Source organism: Chiloscyllium plagiosum, chromosome 28 (genome assembly GCF_004010195.1).
Source record: "Chiloscyllium plagiosum isolate BGI_BamShark_2017 chromosome 28, ASM401019v2, whole genome shotgun sequence".
NCBI lineage: Eukaryota > Metazoa > Chordata > Chondrichthyes > Orectolobiformes > Hemiscylliidae > Chiloscyllium > Chiloscyllium plagiosum.
Window position 1 is genome coordinate 46257521 of NC_057737.1, and position 23798 is coordinate 46281318.

Sequence of the window (23798 nt, forward strand, 5' to 3'; positions counted from 1 at the left end):
GATTGTCAATGGTGAGGTGAAGGAAGAGAGCTGTTTGTGTCTCTACACCCCCTTTGTTGCTCAGAATCAGCAATAAACGTTTCTTTCATAAATTGAGCAAAGGAAAATGAACACTCAGTGCTACATGAACACTCAATGCTACAAACCCAGTTGATGGAAAATTAGCTGAGGTTTGCAGTTGCCAGAAGGGTTAAGTTTGTGTACACAACTGCACAAACATGCCACCACACCAGCACCAAGGTGCGTGGTGCAGCAGGAGATGGTTCAGTGATAACCGTGTAGGGAGTTCCTGTTACCAGACTACTGCCCTCATGTCATGCTTTTTATTTTGACCATTCCATTGCTGATTGAATGATTGTGTCTGTCTTTAATTTGAAAATAAATCTTGCCCCCCCTTGAATTAATTTGAACCATTAATATTGCTCACTAGATTTTAGTTGATAAAAGTGAACCATGTATATCTGAGTCTAATAACATTCAGTTAAATCATTCTGTTAACCCAGAGGGAAGTGCTGGGAGTCAGCCATGCACTTGTCAGATGTTTGGTGTCTGGGTTCATGTTGTACAGCTATAACAAGCCTTGTTTATATTTTTCCTACAAACCTAAAAGGCATTTGGATGGGTATGTGAATAGGAAGGGTTTGGAGGGATATGGGCCGGGTGCTGGCAGATGGGACTAGATTGGGTTGGGATATCTGGTCGGCATGGACGGGTTGGACCGAAGGGTCTGTTTCCGTGCTGTACATCTGTATGACTCTGATCACCGCTTATGGAGCTATCGAGTGTTTTTAACATGAAAACCGGCTGTTGAACCTACCAGGATTGGCTGGTGATTTTCCTTCAGACCGTCCCAGCTTAGTTCAGCTCTGCAAAATATCACAGCTTCTTGTTCACATCCCCTTCACGTTTCTTTCTCCACTCTCCTTTTAGATGCATGTCTGCTGTCTATCACTCCCTGGTCAGCAGATGTCATAGTCTCACCACTCTCTCTCTTGTTAAAGGTGCCTCTCCTTTAGCCTGGGATCCGGGGTTTTACCCCTTTGTTTTGTGTACTAGATTGATGATCAGCTCACCTGCCCAGAGTTGCTGATATGGAAAGACGTTTAGTTTGTTCTGATAGATATGCAGGTGAATTTGGTGGTGTTCAGGTGAAGTGCGCTTTTTTCTTTTCTTGTCAGTGGGATGTGGGTATCATGCTCTGAATCAGCATTACTTGTCCATCTCAAATTACCCTGGAGAAGGTAGGGATGAGCTACCACCTTGAACCACTGCAGTTCCAGAATTTTGACCCAGCGACACTGAAGGAAAGGTGATACCATTCCATGTCAGAATGGCATAGACTTCCTTACACAAGGAACTCCAGACCATTCTGACTCTGAAATGAATCACAAAGAATATATTGCACAAGGAAGTCTCTGTTAGTTCTGATTTACACATTGTAGATGGTGGAAAGACTTTGGGAAAATCAGAGGGTGAGTTACTTGCTGCAGAATTCCCAGTCTTTGTCTTGTAGCCACAATATTTATTTGGCTGATGCAACTAAGTCTTTTTTTTTTGTCATCAGCAAAGTTGATGATGGGGGATTTAGAGCCGAAGGCATTAATAGCAGTTATACTCGAGCTGGACTGTATTGGTGTTGTGGGTGATGTCACACTTGCTGGAACTAGGCTGAACTGAGGGGACAAAGTTGTAATGTAGTCCTGCTGAACTGTACATACTTGAGAACTATTCATTTGTCTGGTATAAGTCTTTGTCCAGAACCCAGTTGTGACATTTTGACAGGATTTAGTGGTTGTGATGCCAATGAATGTGATTGGGAGAAGGTTAGATTCTCCCTTGTTGATGATGGTCATTGCCTGACCTTCTTGTTGTTAACGTAGCACCTATCAGCTACAGCCTGAATGCTGTGTTGGTCTTGCATGCAGCCATAGAGTGTGTGAGCATGTGAGATGTTGTGAATAGTGTGCATGGTGCATTCATCAGCGTACATCCTATTTTAGATTTGATTAGATCACTTAGTGTGGAAAGAAGCCCTTCGGCCCAACAAGTCCACACCGACCCACTGAAGAGCAACCCACCCAGACCCATTCCTCTACATTTACCCCTTCACCTAACACTATGGGCTAATTCACCTGACCTACACATCTTTGGACTGTGGGAGGAAACCAGAGCACCCGGAGGAAACCCACGCAGACACGGGGAGAATGTGCAAACTCCACACAGTCAGTCGCCTGAGGTGGGAATTTAACCCGGGTCTCTGGTGCTGTGAGGCAGCAGTGCTGTGAGGCACCACTGTGCCACCGTGCTGCCCATTCCTGACCTTATGTTGGAGGGCAGGTCATTGAAACAGCTGAAGATGGCGTGTGTAGACATCCTGTGAATGGGACAGCATGTGGAAATCACTTCAGAAGCTTCATTCTTCTAACGATCAATTAATTTATAAAGAAGGCCAACATTAAATCTCTCTAATAAAGTAGACCAAAACGAGAAGGATTTGCTCCCAATATTGAGGTGAACATTTCCAGGATGTCAAGGAAGTGTTTCATTTACATTCTTGCACGTGGTGGTAATTCGGACATGGGGGGATCGATCAAACCAAACAGCCCGTATTTGCAATTCACCCACTGTGTGCTAAACCTCCTGCAGTCCCCTGATGAGCAGCCCTGTGGGATTGGAGGTCGGTGACGGCAGATATTAGCTTTAGTTCGGATGTATTTTGAAGATGTTTTGCATTTTCTACAAAACAGATTAAGCATTCATTTGTTAAATTGTGACTTCCTGATAGATAAACAACCGTTAGCTAACAATCTTCATGCGAAAGCAGGGCCCATATAAGTCTTAATCCACCAGCCCTGAGAGACAGTTCTGTCTATCGTTTGGTCTGAACTTTTACTTGTTTATCTAGTTTCATAAATCAGTTTGAAGCATGTTTACATTGTCCTTGAATGTTTAGTGAATTAGGAAGCATTTAAATGAATGAACATTGAAACAAATCTCCATCTTCAATGACTGTTATTCTCATCTTGGACGGATTCCTCAATCAGTCTTTGAAGAGCTGTATTATGGAAGCAAACACGCTGTTAACTGAAAAAGACCTGTCCCATTTCATACTTAAACACACAGACTCTCTTGGGTCTGTGCAGCTTAACTTTTTCAAAATAAGTTTGCGTGTGTGCAGCATCATCCAAGTAACTGAGCTGCACACGTACAAGTGTATACATGAGGTTCCAGAAAGCAAGCAGGGAACATCCATCAGTTTCCCTGAGACCCGTTTCCCCCGCATTCCTGATGCCTGGAGCATTGTGCTTGGATCTCCTCAGGAGATAGACAAAGTGGATGGAAAACCCAAGGCTCATTAGGCAAAAATAAGTTTGTGAAAGTCTTCCCCCAACTAAGTTGGGTAGCTAGTCCACTGGCTATGTTGTCCCTATTTGCAGTACTTTGTATTGCGGATCAATTTAATACAATCTGACCTTTTCAGTTTATCCGGGCAGTGTTCCTGCTGTTTCTCAGGCCCTTCAGAAAGACTCCACAAAATAATATCCTACTCCAACGGCGCCCATCTTCTGGGCTAAGAGCTGTTTGAAACCTAACTCTGCCCTACATAGCCTGAACATGTAACTCCTGAATTTGTTTCAGCTCCATGCATTAAAATAGCCCAAGTTTATATTTGTTTGTGAATGCTTCCTTTTTATATGTCATTTTAAAATCCTGTTGAGTTTCAGCAATGAAACATACTTGCTGTGGGTTTTCATATCTTGTCTAACAATTCTATTACAGAGCGAGGGGAGGTGCAGCACTGTGAGAGTGCCCCAAGTGCTCTCTCTATAGATGTACAGATTAGATTAGGTTCTCTGTAGTATGGCAACAGGCCCTTTGGCCCAACCCTCCGAAGAGTAACCCTTACCCTATATTTACCCCTGACTAAAGCACCTTAGTGTCGGCAATTTAGTCTGGCCAATTCACCTGGTCTGCACAGCTTTGGATTCTGGGAGCAAACCCACACAGACACAGGGTGAATGTGTAAACTCCACACAGACAGTCACCCGAGGTTGGAATCGAACCTGGGTCCCTGGTGCTGTGAGGCAGCAGTGCTAACCACTGAGCCACCGTGCTGTACAGATCCTGTGCCACTGTATTGAAGGACAATTGTTACTGGAGTTTATGAAGGGTGTCCTAGCTGATATTTATCCCCAGTCAACATGATGAAAACAGATTATTTGGTCTTTGTCATAGTACTTTGTGGGTGGCACGGCGGCACAGTGGTTAGCACTGCTGCCTCACAGCGCCAGAGACCCGGGTTCAATTCCTGACTCAGGCGACTGACTGTGTGGAGTTTGCACATTCTCCCCGTGTCTGTGTGGGTTTCCTCCGGGTGCTCCAGTTTCCTCACACAGTGCAAAGATTTGCAGGTCAGGGTGGATTGGCCATGCTAAATTGCCCGTAGTGTTAGGCAAGGGGTAAATGTAAGGGAATGGGTGGGTTGCGCTTTGGTGGGTCAGTGTGGGCCGAAGGGCCTGTTTCCACACTGTAAGTAATCTAATCTAATCTACTGTTTGTAAGACCTTGCTGTGTGTAAATTTACTTCCAACATGACAACAGTGGCTCCAATCCACAAAACACTTCAAGGTGCTGTGAAGTTGTGAAAATTGAGATAAAAATGCCAGCTTGTTCATTTGAATTCCCTTCCTGATCAGTTGGTCTTGGGTCAGGTTGCATTCTGTTTGGGGAGTGATGAATAGAGAAACTCTGTGGCAATTCCATTGCAGTTTTACAGTGCTCCAGTTAAGATGGTCCCGACAGAGGGAGATAGTGGAGAACTGTGTTCAAATTACCAACTTTGTTCCAAGTTAAAAAATCACACAACACCAGGTTATAGTCCAACAGGTTTCATTGGAAGCACACTAGAGCTTTCGGCCACAATCACCTGACGGAGCGTCGCTCCGAAAGCTAGTGTGTTTCCAATTGAACCTGTTGGACTATAACCTGGTGTTGTGTGATTTTTAACTCTGTACACCCCAGTCCAACACCGGCATCTCAAAACCATGACTTTGTTCTACAGTGTTAGTAGGACCAGCAGGTACTGATTGGCTCTTAAGGTACCTTCACCACTTTTGCATTTTAATATAACTAGATCATTAACTGATTTAACTTGCAGTGAGTATGGCAGTTACCTGTCTGTTATCGGTTACAGTTGTCAAATCAATATTTGATAGATAAATGATTTGGAAGCTGCTAATAGGTCGAGAGCCTCCATTGTAAACTCTCTCTGTCCTCAGACACCAATTGTTTATTGTTTGACTAACTTATTCTTTTTTCTTTTTCTCTTCCATGTTTCATCTGAACCAGAATTGCCAGCTGAAGAAGGTAAATATTAACTTTCCCATTTTGGAATTTTAAATGAACTGATTTTTGAATTGCTTTGGGTTTGCGATGGCCTGTTAATCTCGTTTTGGTGTTTGATTGTACTGTGAAGAAAAGATAAGTATGAACAAATTATTTTAAACAAAAGGTGGACTTTCATATGAATGTGATTGTTACCAAATAGAGGAGAGAATTGACAAGAAACATTCCCAGTTTCAAGGCTGTCTATACCCAAAACAAAATCCTGAGCTAGATTCCACACTCCGATCCAATGTCAGAATGCTCTCTTTTGACCAAACGTTTAATCACCCTGTCATGTCTTTTCTATCCTCTATCTAATCCAAACCCCAAATTGGACAAACTCCTCCATCACTACTTGAGTCAATGCTCCACTCCTCATACCCTCTTGGGGAGTCCAGAACTAGAGGGCATAGGTTTAGGGTGAGAGGTGAGAGAGATAAGAGACCTAAGGGGCAACTTTTTCACACAGCGGGTGGTACGTGTATGGAATGAGCTGCCAGAGGATGTGGTGGAGGCTGGGACAATCGCAACATTTAAGAGGCATTTGGATGTGTATATGAATAGGAAGGGTTTGGAGGGATATGGGCCGGGTGCTGGCAGGTGGGACTAGATTGGGTTGGGATATCTGGTCGGCATGGACGGGTTGGACCGAAGGGTCTGTTTCCATGCTGTACATCTCTATGACTTTATTTATTCTGCTTGCTGTATCTATACTCACCACCCTATAATGCTCTTGCAGGTCCTCTGCACCTCAGTAAATTGGCTTCTAAAGCTTTAGTCCTCCCCTTTGTCTTTCCATGATTTTTACATCACTTTGCCAAGATCCCAGGGAGGTTGAGGATCACTTAAGACAGTTTGATATCGCAGCATGTGATGTTCCAGAGTAAAAACCCCAGTGACTGTGCAATGGAGGCAGTAAACATCGAACATTCCAGCACAGTACAGGTCCTTCGGCCCTCGATGTTGCGCCAACCTTATGAAACCAATCTGAAGCCCATCTAACCTACACTATTCCATTACCATGCATATGTTTATCCAATGGCCATTTAAATGCCCTTAAAGTTGGCGAGTCTACTACTGTTGCAGGCAGTGTGTTCCACGCCCTACAACTGAGTAAAGAAACTATCTCTGACACCTGTCCTATATCTATCACCCCTCAATTTAAAGCTATGTCCCCTCGTGCTAGCCATCTCCATCCGAGGAAAAAGGCTCTCGCTGTCCACCCTATCTAACCCTCTGATTATCTTACCTCTTAATTAAGTCACTTCTCAATCTTCTGTCTAATGAAAGCAGCCTTACGTCCCTCAGCCTTTCCTCATAAGACCTTCCCTCCAGACCAGGCAACATCCTAGTAAATCTCCTCTGAGCCCTTTCCAAAGCTTCCACACCCTTCCTATAATGGGGTGACCAGAACTGTACGCAAAACCCCAAGTATGGCCGCACCAGAGTTTTGTACAGCTGCAGCATGGCCTCATGGCTTCGTAACTCAATCCCTCTACCAATAAAAGCTAACACACTGTATACCTTCTTAACAACCCTATCAACCTGGGTGGCAACTTTCAGGGATCTATGTACCTGGACACTGCGATCTCTCTGCTCATCGACACTACCAAGAATCTTACCATTAGCCCAGTACTCTGCATTCCTGTTACTCCTTCCAAAGTGAATCACCTCACACTTTTCTGCATTAAACTCCATTTGCCACCTCTCAGCCCAGCTCTGCAGCTTATCTATATCCCTCTGTAACCTACAACATCCTTCATCATTATTCACAACTCCACCGACCTTAGTGTCATCTGCAAATTTACTAACTCATCCTTCTATGCCCTCATCCAGGTCATTTATAAAAATGACAAACAGCAGTGGATCCAAAACAGATCTTTGTGGTACCCCACTAGTAATTGAACTCCAGGATGAATACTTTCCATTAGCCACCACCCTGTTGTCTTTCAGCTAGCCAATTTCTGATCCATCCCATACCTCCATATTTTGTGCAATAGTTTACCATGGGGAACATTACCAAATGCCTTACTGAAATCCATATACACCACATCAACAGCTTTACCCTCATCCACCTGTTTGGTCACCTTCTGAAAGAACTCAATAAGATTTACGAGGCATGACCTACCCTTAACAAAATCATGTTGACCATCCCTAATCAACTTATTCCTTTCTAGATGACAAGTCCTATCTCTTATAACCTTTCCCAACACTTTACTCACAACTGAAGTAAGGCTCACTGGTCTATAATTTCCAGAGTTGTCTCTACTCCCCTTTTGAACAAGGGGACAACATTTGCTATCCTCCAGTCTTCTGGCACTAATCCAACAATGACGACATAAAGATCAAAGCCAAAGGCTTGCAATCTCCTCCCTGGCTTCCCAGAGAATCCTGGGATAAATTCCATTTGGTCCAGGGAACTTATCGATTTTTACACTTTCCAGAGTTGCTAACACCACCTCCATATGCACCTCAATCCCATCTAGTCTAGTAGCCTGTATCTCGGTATTCTCCTTGACCACATTGTCTTTTTCTAGTGTGAATACTGACTAAAAGTATTAATTTAGCACTTCCCATATCTCCTCTGACTCCATACACAACTTCCCATTACTATGCTTGATTGGCCCTAATTTTACACTAGTCATTCATTTATTCCTGATATACCTATAGAAAGCCTTAGGGTTTTCCTTGATCCTATCTGCCAACGACTTAACTTCCTTAGTAAACCATGGCTCCCGCGCTCGACAACTCCTCCCTGTCCAATAGGTACATACTTATTTAGGACCCGCAATAGCTGTTCCTTGAATAAGCTCCAGATTTCATTTGGACCATCTCCTTTCCTTTCCCATCCTATGTGTCCTAAATCTTGCCTAATTGCATCATAATTGTCCTTCCCCCAGCAATAATTGTTACCCTGTGGTATATATCTATTCCTTTTCATCGCTAAAGTGAATATAACCAAATTGTGGTCGCTATCACCAAAGTGCTCACCTGCCTCCAACCTAACTCCGACCTGGTTTGTTACCAAATCCATTATGGCATTGCCCCTTGTTGGCCGATCTACATACTGTCAGGAAACCCTCCTGCACACATTGGACAAAAACTGACCATCTGATGTACTTAAACTATATAGTATTCTTCGTCAAAATTTGGAAAGTTAAAGTCCTCTATAACAAATACCCTGTCACTCTTGCTCCTATAGAAAATCATTTTTGCTATCCTTTCCACTACATCTCTGGAACTATTTGGAGGCCTATAGAAAACTCCCAACAGGGTGACCTCTCCTCCTTTCCTGTCTCTAACCTCAGCCCATTCCACTTCAGTAGACGAGTCCTCATCAAACGTTCTTTCTGCCACCGTAATACTGTCCTTGACTAACAATGCCACACCTCCCCCTCTTTTACCATCTTCCTTGTTCTTACTGAAGCATCTAAACCCCGGAACCTGCAACAACCATTCCTGTCCCTGATCTATCCATGTCTCCGAAATGGCCACAACATTGGAGTCCCAGGTACCAACCCATACTTCAAGTTCGCCCACGTTATTCCGGATGCTCCTGGCGTTGAAGTAGGCACACTTCAGACCAACGTCTTGCTTGCCGCTGCCATCTTGCAAACTTGAAATCTTATTCCTGATCTCACTACTATCAACCTCCTGTATACTCGAACTACAATTTAGGTTCCCACGCCCCTGCTGAATTAGTTTAAACCCACCTGAAGAGCATGAGCAAATTTTCACTCCCAGGATATTGGTACCCCTCTGGTTCAGGTGAAGACCATCTTGTTTGTAGAGGTCCCACATACCATAGAGCTCCAATTATCCAGGAATCCAAAACCCTCCCTCCCTGTACCATTCCTGAATTTCTGCCTTAGATGCCCATCTCTCTTCCTACCCATGTCATTAGTGCCTATGTGGACCACGACTTAGGGGTGCTGCCCCTCCTCCTCAAGCATCCCGAAAACCCGATCAGAGATATCACAAATCCTGACACCTGGGAGGCAACACACCAACTGTGAGTCTCTCTCATTCCCACAGAACCTCCTATCTGTCCCCCTAACTATGGAGTCTCCAATGACTAATGCTCTGCTCCTCTTCCCCCTTCCCTTCTGTAGTATGTAGTTAGTTGGTCAGTCAGCCTTATATATGTTAGTCATGGAATGCATTTGTAACTGCAGTAAACATAGATTAAGATCCTATAGCAATGTAAATTGCAAGTGTTATTAATAAACTTCAAGACGTCTGTCTTAATGTGAACTCCATCTTCGTGGTATATGTTCCATGGGATAACATGGGGAACAGTTGATCTTGGCAGCAGTGTGTGACCCAAGGCCACACTGGCTACTGTATGGCCGATACTGACCTCTTACTCCCTCCAGCATTAGGAGTCACTCCTTCAGCGATCTGGCCTTCCAAGTTAAGGCCCTCACTTTGCTGCTCCCTCAACTCCTTCAAAAACCTCCGAGGCATCTGTTCTGATAATTCTTTTTTGTCCACGTCTCCTTTTTGTTCTTGTGCTTGGTGACCATAATCTTACTGAGCACTCTGGGATATACAACAGTACAGGCCCTTCAGCCCATGATGCAGTGCCGAGCAATTACCTTAATCTAAGACCAACCTCACCTACACACCCCTCAATTTACTGCCGTCCATGTGCTTGTCCAGCAGTCACCTAAATACCCCTAATGTCTCTGACTCTACTACCACCGCTGGCAGTGCATTCCACACACCCACCACTCTCTGTGTAAAGAACCTACCTCTGATATCTCCCCTATACCTTCATCCAATCACCTTTAAAGTTATGACCCCTCGTGACAGCCATTTCTACCTTGGAAAAGTCTCTGGATATCTACTCTATCTATGCCTCTCATTACCCTACCTTAAAGTTATGACCCCTCGTGACAGCCATTTCTACCTGGGAAAAGTTTCTGGATATCTACTCTATCTATGCCTCTCATTACCCTGTACACCTCTATCAAGTCACCTCTCTTCCTCCTCCTCTCCAGTGTGAAAAGCCCTAACTTACTCAACCTCTTCATAACACAAGCCCTCCAATCCAGACAGCATCCTGGTAAATACCTTCTGCACTCTCTCTACAACCTTCCTATAATGAGGTGACCAGAACTGGACACAATATTCCAAGTGTGGTCTAACTAGGGTTTTATAGAGCTACAGCAAAACCTCCTGGCTTTTAAACTCAATCTCCCTGTTAATGAAAGCTAAAACACCATAAGCTGCCTTAACAAACCTATCGACTTGGGTGGCAACTTTGAAGGATCTATGTACGTGAACCCCAAGATCCCACTGTTTCTCCATGCTGCCAAGAATCCCATCTTTAACGCTGTATTCAAATTCGACCTTCCAAAATGAATCCCTTCACATTTATCCAGATTGACCTCCATCTGCCACTTCTCAGCCCAGCTCTGCAAGATTGACCTCCATCTGCCACTTCTCAGCCCAGCTCTGCATCCTGTCAATGTCTTGTTGTAGCCTACAACAGCCCTCGACATTATCTACAACACCACCGACCTTTTTGAACAGCCCTCGACATTATCTACAACACCACCGACCTTTTTGTCATCGGCAAACTCACTAACCCACCCTTTCCCTTCCTCATCCAAGTCCTTTATTAAAAACTACAAAGAGCAGAGGCCCAAGAACAGATTCCTGTGGAACACCACTGGTCACCGAGCTTCCAGCCACAACCACTCACCATCATCTTTTGGCCAGCCAATTCCGTATCCAGGCAGCCAAATTTCCCTGTATCCCATACCTCCTAACTTTCCGAATGGGCCTACCGTGGGGAACCTAATCCGATGCCTTACTGAAATACACCACATCCACTGTTCGAATTTCATCAACATGTCTCGTCACATCCTCAAAGAGCTCAATAAGGTTTGTGAGGCATGACCTGCCCCTCACAAAGCCATGCTAACTATCTTTAATCAAACTAAGTTTTTCCAAATAACCATAAATTCTATCTCTCAGAATCCTTTCCAGTACCTTGCTTACCACCGATGTAAGACTGACTGGTCTGTAATTCCCAGGGATTTCCCTATTCCCTTTCTTGAACACAGGAACAATATCCACCTCCCTCCGATCAGCCAGTACTACTCCCGTGGAGAGTGAGGATGCAAAGATCATTGCCAGAAGTGCAGCAAGCTCATTCCCTACTTCCTTAGTAACTTTGGATATACCTGGTCCGGCCCTGGGGACTTATCTATCTTGATGCTTCCCAGAACTTCCAGCACATCCACTTCCATAATATCAATCTATTTGGGCCTATTAACCTGGTCCACTGTGTTCTCGCTCTCAACAATGATGTCTCACTTGCTCTCTCTCTCGTGAATACTGAAGCAAAACACTCATTTAAGGCCAGCACCACCTCTTCAGACTCCAGACACATGTTCCCTCCACTATCGCTGATTGGCCCTACCCCCTCTCTGATCATTCGCTTATTCCTCAAGTAAGTGCGGAACGCCTTTGGGTTTTCCCTAATCCTTCCTGCCAAGCCTTTTTCGTGCCCTCTCCTAGCTCTCCTTAGTCCATTTTTTAAGTTCTTTCCTAGCTATCCTGTAACCCTCTACAGGTGTGCCAGAGCCTTGTTTCCTCAACCTTAAGTAAGCTTCTTTCTTCCTCTTGATGAGAAGCTCCTCTTGTCATCCAAGGCTCCTTCGCCTTACCATTCCTTGCCTGTCTCAGTGGGACAAAGTTATCCAACACTCTCAAGTGCTCCTCTTACAGCCTCCACATTTCTGTTGTGCGTTTCCTGTAGATCAAATGTTCCCAATTTATACTCCTCAGCTCCTGCCTAACAGCAGTATAATGCCCCCACACCCCCGCCACATCAAATACCTTCCTATCCCTCTCCATGGCCGCGGTAAAGGTGAGGCAGTTGGGGTCACTGTCACTGAAATGCTGTCCCACCAAGAGATCTGACACCTGGCCTGGCTCGATACCGAGCACCAAACCTCTACCCAACTCCCCCAGTCGCCCTATCTACATACTGAGTCTGAGATCCCTGATTCCTGGAGTCAGGAATATCTCACTGAGCAGAAAATAATTTGGAATCACTTTCCCCAAATGACTGAACTATTTGCCTGGTTCTCATTGGACTGAGTACTAGCCAGTCAAATTGTGGTGAAGATTAGACCCCAGTCTTCTGCAGACTGTACTGGTGACAGACAAGGAGATCATTGTGGTAGCTGAGTCAAGGGAATGATATCAACAGAATAGAATTCTCTTGACAAAGTAATCTCATCTGCTTCAGCAAGTTAAAACCAGTACTGAGGTGGAACTAGGCCTGTTTGCAATTGTGGAGTTGTTACTGAATTCCATCTCTCCACATCTTTGGGAAAACATGGAAACCAAGTAAGTCTTCCATGAAGGGCTTTTGCCCGAAACGTCGATTTTGCTTATTGCACCTTCAGCCGTATCACCTTCAGTCAAATGATCTCTCTATAGTAGGAAGGCTGCCTCCGGAGAGTCAGAAATTACTGATGGCTAGTATTCAGTCTTGGTTCTGTTTTGGGGTGGCACGGCTGAAGGTGCAATAAGCAAAATCGACGTTTCGGGCAAAAGCCCTTCATCAGGAATAAAGGCAGTGAGCCTGAAGCGTGGAGAGATAAGCTGGAGGAGGGTGGGGGTGGGGAGGGAGTAGCCATGCTACTCGGATGCTGCCTGAACTGCTGTGCTCTTCCAGCACCACTCATCCAAAATCTGGTTTCCAGCATCTGCAGTCATTGTTTTTACCTTTTTACCTGGTGCAATAAGCAAGCCTAGTGTTTGCAAGTAGCACAGGCGTACCTGAGTGGGCCCCAACACTGCATCTACACGCTGGTTAGTTTGATACGCTGTCTTTCACCATGCTGTAACTAGGCTGCGTGTCTGCTGTTCAGGAACTGGGAACCTGTAGGTGATTAAACTGTAGATGGAGCCAAGTTGTGACATGTACCAGCAAGTTCTTTTGAATGTAATTGCATTGAGATCTACAGCATAATCGGGTGCTCTTGATCCCTTTTGATTTGTACGTCTCCCTCAGGGTGTGGGTGTTGTAGGCTAGGCCAGCGTTTATTGTCCGTTCCTAATTGCCTTTGCGAAGACGGTGATGAGTCGCCGTCTTGTAACAAAGCGGTTTGTGTAATGACATTATTCCAGCAACACTGTTGGGAATTCCAAGAATTTCAAAAGGGAGAAATGACTCAACTACTCCTAATTCTCTGTCAGGGCTGCCATTTGGAAAGCAGCCACTGTGAAGGGAGCTGTGTGCTTCCAGATCCTGCCACTTGTTTCCACGGCAACTTGGGATGGAGTGAGACATGCTGCAGGTCCCAGCTCAGCCTGTTTGGCTGTACCGAAGTCAGGGCTTTGTGGAGCTGCCAAGTGCTGTCAGATAGGTGGGGTGGTGGGGGCACCTCTTTGCAGAGATGTCCTTTAGTGTCATAAAGACAAGTAACTGAGAAAGGTCCTGCACTGAATAATTTAAATGTAAAAGGGAGTAAAAACCAATTTGTCAACTTGTGCATTATACTTTCTTGCATATATTTAGCCACCAGCCTTAACCTGGAGATGAGCGTTTTAATAATGTAAGAGCCAGAACGTGTCTATGAAACCCTACCGCAGTTAATTCGACACAGACACAGACACACCCACACACAGTATGATGGAACTCCAGCCACAGTCAATCTGCTGCTGCTGTCAGGTTAACAGGCTCAACATTTATTTTCCACAAAGCGCTTCTTTTTCTTTCAAACCAACCTATTGTTTTACAGACTCTCGACCCTCCACACTGAAGCAGCCACCCACTCCTCTCCCAAGGGATTGACTGTGCAATATTTCATCCAAGTGCTACGATGCTTATGATGTGACTCGTGCCTGTAAATGATTGCTGACTATTGAACTATGGGAGGCATCATTTGTTCCTGTCATGACTTGATCTCCATCCTGCAGTCCTTCCACTGGAGGCTGGGGGGGGGGTGCTCTCTGGCTCATCGAAGTGTTGCACTTTTATTTTTGTCAGGCTAATATAGGGTCTATAAGTTTGCTCGCTGAGCTGGTAGGTTTGTTCTCCAATGTTTCATCCCCATGCTAGGTAACACAATCAGTGAGCCTCTGGTGAAGCGCTGGTGTTCTGTCTCACTTTCTATTTGTGTCTTGTCTTGGTGATATCATTGCTGGTTCTTTTTCTTAGAGGTTGGTAAATGGGGTCCAAATCGATGTGTTAATTAGAGTTCTGGTTTGAATGCCAGGCCTTGAGGAATTCCTGTGTGTGTGTGTCTCTGTTTAGTCTGTCCTAGGATGGGTGTGGTATCCTCCTTCATCTATGTGTAAGGATACTAGTGATAGTGGGTCATGTCTTTTGGCGATTGTTGGCGATTGTGTATCCTGGTGGCTACTTGCCTGCCTGCCTGTCTGATGTAGTGTCTCAAATGTCATTTACAAAATACCCTGTTAGGACTGCAACAAACACTACAACAGGCAGGAAACTAGCCACCAGGATACGCAAACACCAACTAGCCACCAAAAGACATGACCCACTATCACTGGCATCCTTACACATAGATGTAGGACACCACTTCGACTGGAACAACACATCCATCCTCGGACCGGCTAAACAGAGACACGCATGAGAATTCCTAGAAGCATGGCATTCCAATGGAACTCCATCAATAAACACACCGATTTGGACCCCGTTTACCAACCTCTGAGAAAAAGAACCAGAAATGATATCACCCACCACAACAGACCAAGACACACAAATGGAAAGTGAGATAGAACACCAGCGCTTCACCAGAGGCTCACTGATGATGTTACCTAACGTGGTGATGAAACATCTGAAAACAACCCTACCAGCTTAGCGAGCAAACTTACAACCTGAGCTACAAATCTTCTCAAAAATTGCAACTAGGTGTCTATGCATTTTCCAGACATCTTCCAGATAACGTTTTCCTCCTGTGTTCCTGAGCTGGAAGTTGATGCCAACATCTACGTTTGGACCCCTTCAATGATGCACCCTGCTTTTTTTTTAAACCTGCCTGTTGGTTCTCCTCCTTTTGAGACAAACTGCAGTTTTACTTATTAAATGTGCCTAATCTGTCAGTCTGTCCACCACTAATGAGTTTTGGTTTCTGTATATTTTCCAGGGAAGTCTCTGTGGCAGCTTGTGCTGGAGCAGTTTGAGGAGCTGCTGGTGCGAATTCTCCTGCTGGCTGCCTGCGTGTCGTTTGTAAGTAACCCCCGTCCCCATCTTGGTGGGCTCTGCGGCCGAACCTGTGACCCGTGCTCCCCGCAGTCTCTGGGATCCCAGGCATCTTCTCTTGCTTGCCTGCAGTTTGTTTTACAAGTGCCCTCTTTACTGAGGCCGACTGGGGGGGGGGGGGGCCGGGGTTGGGGGGGGGAGGGGGGAGGAGGCTGAACTGTTCTGTCCAACCCTATTCCTCCCCGTGGTCACCTCTGTCCCAGGATTCAGCTGGGATTTCTTTCACCTGGAGTTGGAAAAGCTGCAATTGGCTTCTCAAATAGAACAAGCCCCCCCCCACCCCCCACCGAACCGTCAGTCCTGAGTGGATCAGGGGTGCGTTGCTTGAGAGATGAGATTCAATTGGATCCTTAAATCGAGTATTGGACAAATATTCGAATGGGTTTAAAAAAAAATTCACAAGGCTGTTAGGACACAGCGGGGGATTGGGATTAACTAAATGTCTCGCTCAAAGTGCCCAGCACAGCTACAATGGTCAGAAGACTCCCCATCAGTGCTATACATTTCAATGAACCTTTCTAGCTGGCTTCTCACTGAGTAGCATTCAGCTTAGAATCTTCGATTCTCTACGGTGTGGAAACAGGCCCTTCAGCCCAACAAGTCCACACTGACCCTGCAAAGAGTATCCCACACAAACCCTTTCCTCCAGATTTAACCGTGACTAGTACACCAAACCTACACATCCCTCGACACTATGGGCAGTTTAGCAATGCCGATTCACCTAACCTGCACTTCTCTGGATAAACTTTCTAACCCCAATCTTGGTCAAGTTGCTAAAAGCAGCCCTCCCCAGATTATTACTGTTGCTAGTGAAAAATTGGATTTGGTTTCATGTGAAGCTTGTTCATTCTCCATCAGGATTGAATGTTTTCCGCGCAGGAATTCCTGACTTTGCATGTCACACTTACTGTTGCATCACTCTCCACTATTGCCCAAGGTTTTTCTGTTCATTCATGAGATGTTGGTGTGCCTGGCTGGCCAGCACTTACTCCCCATTCCTCATTACCACTTGTAGGGAGTGGTGAGCTGCCGCCTTGAGCCACTGCAATCCACAGTGCTGTTTGAGAGGGAGTTCCAGGATTTTGACTCAGCATCACTGAAGGAATGCTGATATATTTCCAAGTCAGGATTGAGTAACTTGGAGGGGAACTTGATGCCCTTGACCCTGTCCTTCAGGGTAGAAGAGGATAGTGAGTTCAGAAGATCCAGTGAAGGGGCTTTGGCAAGATCCTGTAGTCAATCTCGTAGATGGTACACGTTGATGCCACTGTAGTAAAGGGAGTGAATGTTGAAGGTGGATATGGTGCCAATCAAGTGAGCTACTTTGCCCTGGTTGATGTCAAACTTCGAGTGTTGTTGGAACTGCGACCATTTAGGGAAGTGGGGAGTATTCCATCACACTCCTGACTTGTGCCTTATGGATAGTGGACAGGCTCTGGGGAGTCGGGAGGTGACTGACTTGCTGCAATATTCCTAGCTTCTGATATTCGAGCTATTCTTCTTCTTCCTGTTCTCAACTGAGTGGAAGTCCTGATCTTTTACCTGCATTTCAGATATCCCCCAAGAATTCCCCGTATCCTGACTGAGTGACCATTCTCTCCAGTCAAAGTTGGAAGTTGAGAGCCTTGGCTCAAACAGACCTGGTTGGTGTTTGCTCTTCACATGAACAACCCAGTAACCATCACATTTACCCACCTGGCTCAAAAAGCCCAAATGGAGCAATCTGTAATGTCTGATCTTAATGTTAGTGACCAGTAATTACTGGGGGATAGAGATGTATGTATTGAGGATCCATCAATGTAATAGCTGTCTCGCTGCAGTGGCCATCCAGGCAGTTAGGCTAGTGGTATTATCACCGGACTGTTAACCCAGAGACCCAGTTAATGTTCGAGGATCCAGGTTCAAATCCTGCCAAGTCAGACAGTGGAATTTGAATTCAATAAAATCTGGAAGTAAGAGTCTAATTTATGACCATGAGTTGATTGTCAGAAGAATCCATTTAGTTCACGAATGTCCTTTAGGGAAGGAAACAGCCATCTTCACCTGGTCTGAATGACGTGTGACTCCAGACCCACAGCAATGTTGCTGACACTCCATTGCCTCTGGGTAATGCTGGCCTCGTCTGTAGTACCCACATTCCATGAATTTGTCAAAAAAACACCATAAGAAATAGAAAGAGGACCACGTGGTTCAGTCCCTCGAGTCTGCTTCATTACTCAGTAAGATCATGGCTGCCCTGACATTCCTCACGCCCACTTCCCTGCCCTTCCCCGATCAGGAATCTACCTCCGCCTTAAATGCACACACAGCTCCACGGCAAGGAATTCCAATGACCCACAACACTCAGAAGAAATTCCTCCTTAGCTTGGTCATAAATTGGCATCCTTTTCATTCTGAGACAATCCCCTGGTCCGACACTGTCTCACGAGAGGAAGAGTCCTCTCAACACTTACCTGTCAAGCCACTTAAGAATCCAATACATTTCAATGAGATTATCTCTCATTCTTTTAAACTCCAGTCAGTAGAGTCCCAAACTGTTTAAACTTTGATCATTATCCGGGATCATCGCCGTGAACCTTCTGAACTGCCTCCAATGGCATGATATCTTTCCTTAAATAAAGAGACCAAAACTGCTCGCAGTATTCCCAATATGGTCTTACTGGGACTTTGTACAATTGCAGCAGAATTCCCTACTCATCTACAGTCCAACCCCCTTGAAATAAGGCCCAACATTCCATTAACCTTCCTGATTACCTGCTCCTCCTGTAGGTTAGCTTTCTGGTTTTTAGGCTTATCCCAGAAACGATGACTCTCCTGCTCCTCGGGGGGCAGGGCTGACCTGCTGTGCTTTTCCAGCACCACACTCTTTCGATTCTGGGTTTTGTGCACAAGGACCCCCAAGTCCCTTTACGTTGCAGCTTTCTGTTCTTCCGAAACTAACAAGGTCTGTGTTGTCAGAGGTGGTGTGTTTGAGATGGCGCATAAGGAAGGGGATAATACAGCATAACAGGGGGAAGCCCCAACACTGCTCAGGCAGATAAAAATCATCTTACTGCATTGTTTGAAGATTTTCTTTCAGGTGTCATGCTCTTTTACACACGAGTGCAATGATTGTTTGGTATTTATGTGGGAGTAAACTATGGATAAATCAAATACCCTCACAGTAATGCTGATGGCATTTCAAAGACTTCGTCATACAGATGTAAAGCACAGACCCTTTGGTCCAGTTCGTCCGTGCTGACCAGAAATCCTAAATTAATCGAGTCCCATATCCCTCCAAACCCTTCCTATTCATATACGCATCCAGATGCCTTTTAAATGTTGCAATTGTACCAGCCTCCACCACTTCCCTTGGCAGCTCATTCCATACACCTACCACCCTCTGCGTGAAAAAGTTGCCCCTTAGGTCTCTTTTATATCTTTCCCCTCTCACCCTAAACCTATGCCCTCTATTTCTTTACTCCCCGCAACCCAGGGAAAAGACCTTGTGTATTTACCCTATCCATGCCCCTCCTGATTTTATGAATGTCTATAAGGTCACCCCTCAGCCTCCAACCTCCCCTAAGGATTTGATCAGGTGATAATGGTTTCATGCAGAGGGTGGTGCGTGTAATGGAATGAGGTGCAAGTGGTAGCAGTGGTGGAGGGAGGTAAAGTTACAACATTTTAAAAGGCATCTGGACGGTTATTTGAACAGCAATGGTTGAGGGGGATATGGGCCAAATGCTAGCAAATGGGACTAGGTCAGATTGGGATTGCTGGTCGCCATGCGCAAGTTGGATTGAAGTGTCCGTTTCTGTGCAGTATGACTCTATAAATCTCCTGCTTTTGTTTTCCAGCACATTGTTTGAAATGTACGATCTGTGAGAAATGAAAGGATTTATCACTGCTCACTGATTTGACATAAGTTGGCTAAATTCTTGAATGGCCTCTTGCTATGGAAGGGTTAATACAGCAGTTCAACTTCAAGCTAAACAAAAAGGACATGATCCTGAAAAGGGCTCCTCTGGGGTTATGAGAAATACTTTGAGATTCATGAGAAAGAATGAACCCTTGTATGACACACTGCCAATTGGATGAGAGTTGAATTGTTGGGGTTTTTGTGCTCGGTCCCTCCACCCTCATTTGCCTTTGATTTTTGAATGACAGGACGATGGTCGTAAGCTGCATTTCACGTCATTTGTGGAAGTGTATTTTATTATCTGGGTATAGGAGCTATGTCAAGAGCGCTCCAAGGTTTTGAGTGTGTGAATCTGACTTTGAAAGTCTGAACAGAATGCGTCAGATAGATGGTCTCCGCTCACTCCAAAAAAGCAAATAAACATTGAGTTTAACTATATCCAAACAAACCCAAACATCCCTCACATATACAAGACTATATTTACAGGCATCGAGCCCTTGAGCTCTGAGCTGAACTGCACATACTGAGGGTTATTTGTTGGTTGGACAATAGGAAGCTGAGTCCTCCATCAACAACTTTGCAGTCTGGATTTCTTGAATTTTATTTATTCTTTTGAAAGCCCATCCCGAATTGCCTTTCAGGAGATGAGCTACCTCTTGAACTGATGCAGTCCTTTGAGTGCGGATCACTCTCAGCACTGTTAGGAGGGCAGTCCCACGTTTTGACCCAGTGGTGTTGTTGCCAATCAGGATGCTGTGTGACTCCAAGAGGAACTTGCAAGTTGCAGTGTCCTTGTGTTCTTGCTGATCTTGACCTTCAAGATGATAGAGGTCATGGGCTTAGAAGGTGCTGTCAAAGGAGCCTTGAAGGATTGTTGCAGTGCATCTTGGAGATGGTACACACTGCTATCACAGTCGGTCAGTGCTGATAGGTGTGGATGTTGAAGGTAGGAGATGGGGTATCTATCAGGTTGGCTGCTTTCTCCTGGATGGTGTCAGGCTGTCTGTGGTGGTGTTGGAGCTGCAACCATCCAGGCAAGTGGGCTGTGTTCCATGACCCTGCCTTGTAGATGGTGGACAGGCTTTGGGAAATGAGCAGAGAGTTATGTATCAGAGAATTTGCAACCTCTGACCTCAGCTTATAACTATTGTATTTTTACGGCTATTCCACTTCAGATTCTGGTCAATCGGACCCCCAGGATGATGATTGTGGGGGATTTCATTGATGGTAATAATATTGAATGACATGAGGTCCTAGTTTGATTCCCCCTGTTTGATATGTTTTGAAGTTGTTAGTTTTAGTCGGGTTGCAGGCAAACCTTTCAGTTGTGCCGTCCAACATCTCACTTCCTATCAAATTGAAATCAAACTCAAAGCCTCTGCACCAATTCTTTCCTTGATGCCTCCAGTTCAGATGCGGTTAATTTAAGAAATGAGTTGATTGTCTGGGCTGGTGAATAAGAGCTCACGTTGTGCAAGGTGTTATCGCTTGTCAAGCAGCTCTGCTTGTATGCAAATCCATTCCTTGACCTTGTGCCACTGTATAAACCTGTACCTTCCATCCACACACCAGCCCCACATCTCTGAGATCTCTGCACTCCCCCCCCACCCCCCCCCCATTCTCACCTCTCGACTGGCTCTGATTTCTATTGCTTGGCATCTTTACCATTCCCTCCCTAAATCGCTTAAAACCTATAATATGGCTACCTTTTTTTTTGGTCATCGCTTGTAATGACCAATTTCCTCACACCGACCTCCACCCCACACTAAAGCCAACACCAACCCCCACATCTTTCTCCTCCCCCCACCCTCCACCCCAAACTGACCAAGTTTGAAGTTTGTGAATTCCGAATGGAATTGATGATGCTGCGATTCACAGTTTCAGCGTTGTGGAAATGTGGAAGTGGCCAGCCTTTCTGACGTTATTACACATGCAGTTTGTCCCCTGCAGAAATCAGGAGAAGAAGGTGTGGGAGATGTACAGGGAGGGGGGGTGGGGTATCACTGTACCCAGCTGGGTTTCAGCAGTCTGCTCAAGCTGGGACTGTTGGCACTTTTCAGGTTCTTTTCCACAGAAATTACCAGATGAGTTGGAACCAAGTTTGAGGCATTGCTCAAGTGGGATTAAGTAGCATCCTATTGTTAACGTATCATTCCATTTCCATTCTGAATGTTATCCAACTGTCTGGATTCATGAATTGCCATTTGTGACCATTTATACATGATTGAGCAGTGTCTGGTGATGAGGATTGATTGATTGATTGGGGAGACGCACTGGATACCTGTTTGATGCCACTGAGTTTTAATGGGAAAGGCAAACTTGGTGCTGTTCAGTGATGTGCTGATTATTACTGGTTAATCCAGCTATTGCCTTCTGTCCTGGTGACCAACTGTTTTTTTTAAAAAAAAGCCTGTAATACAGTTTTCCCTAGTTCCATTGGACACCAATTTGCAACCCCTTTATTGCAATGTCGTTACCAATTTGTTCTTGCTCCGAATCTGTTTCTCTGTGCTTGGATTCAAAAATCTTGTCATTGAGAAACCTGAAAGTTTGCGATGAAGGCACCGGAAAATGTTCAATTTTTCAATTGTATTGCAAGCCACAGAAGAATAATGATCTTGAGCCCAGTTCCAGAGACTCATTGTTCAGCAGAATAGCTACTCCTTGATGACTCCACTTCAGTGATGACTCCAGTGTCTGTCTGCCTCACTTTGAAGGCTGTTTTGTTCCATGTGTGTAAGGTGCCCAGAGAAGGAGAAAGAAGAACTGAGTTCATGGAGTTGGATTGGGTTATTCCCTCCTCCAACTCTATTTTAATTTAGTTCCCTCCCTCATTCCCTGCCCTCTCCTATATTGGTTAGGTACCTAACCCACCTGGTGGGTAGTGCCTGATAATTGTTCCTTTAAGTTGTAACATGGGTGGGGAAGAAAATGTACCGTAGTTTACAAATGGAACTTGTAGAGTTGGGCTGGCTGTAAGAAATCAAGGATCCTGGTCAACTAACTTAACCCCGAACCTCAGCAGTGGAAGTGGCAAGGATAGTACAGACAAACACTAATGTGAACCTGTGTATTGGTTAGTGCCATATCAAACCGTGCATTTACCAAGTTAGCTGTTGGGGAACTTACAGCTATGGTGATGACACTGACTGACAGTCTATGAATGTAGAGCCATCCTGTTCAAATATATTTGATTTTTGAATGCTAATGTTATCAGAATGAACTATTGAGAGGAATTTTTTTTTTCTTCAATACACGTTAACTTACACACCTCACTCTGCATTGTCTAAGTTAAAGTATGAAGATGACATTTATGTTATTGTCAAACAAGCCTGCCAAAACCAAACTTGAAAACTCTCAAGGTTGGCTGATGATTCACTGTCACCTCACCTAGCCTTTTGTATTTCTATCCAAAATTGTCTCATCTACTCCCACTTCATCTTGGCTCATCCAGTCACACCTTGGCTTACCCACCTCTTTCACCTTAACTCGTTCACCTCCTCTTATCGGCACAACCATATTTCATCTCAGAGCATTAGCTGTGCAACAATAAGCAACCAACGAGAGCTGCAGGTCAATATTACAAAGCTTTTACGCAGCGTTATGCAGAAATAGGAAAGCTACACTGCAACAGGTCAGTCGCTTCAACTGGACAATGCTGGAGTTAAAACCCAACACAAGCCTTCCCCACTCTAATTATCTTTCCTCACCCATAATGCCCCTCATTTTCTGTTGCATTCATGCCCATCCTTTTGGAAACATATACGCTCTCTGCATCGATTACTCTAGCTGATACCATGTTCCACATCCTGGCCTCTCCTTTTGGAATGAAGTTTCCTTTACTTGGTCAGCTATTATTATGACCTTTGTCCCAGACTCGCTGACAGTAAGGGAACAGCTTCTCCATGTTTTGCTCCCACCCTGAAACTCTTACCTTTTCATGTCAGATGGCTGTCAGTTGTGTTGGAAGCAATTGGAGAGGATTTTTAGGAATAGATTTAGAAAAACATGACATAATTAGGGACAGTTAGCTTTGTTGAAACTTTATTGCTGGAACAGCACAGCAGGTCAGGCAGCATCCAGGGAACAGGCCCTTCTTCAGGAATGAGCAGAGAGTGTTCAGCAGGAGAAGATAAAAGGTAGGGAGGAGGGACTTGGAGGAGGGGCGTGGGAAATGTGATAGGTGGAAAGAGGTCAAGGTGAAGGTGATAGGTCGGAGTAGGGTGGAGGCGGAGAGGGCAAGAAGAAGACTGCAGG

At 45.0% G+C, this 23798-nt stretch overlaps 1 protein-coding gene across 1 annotated transcript in view; it reads left to right on the plus strand.

Annotated features, from left to right (window-relative positions):
• The first annotated feature begins 5351 nt into the window (after window positions 1-5351).
• Window positions 5352-23798, plus strand: part of atp2a3 (ATPase sarcoplasmic/endoplasmic reticulum Ca2+ transporting 3) — a 145192-nt gene continuing 126745 nt past the window's right edge. The window contains exons 1-2 of the mRNA XM_043718819.1: window positions 5352-5367; window positions 15525-15607. The gene's annotated coding sequence lies outside the window, so the exon portion shown is untranslated. The remainder of the gene's footprint in view (window positions 5368-15524; window positions 15608-23798) is intronic.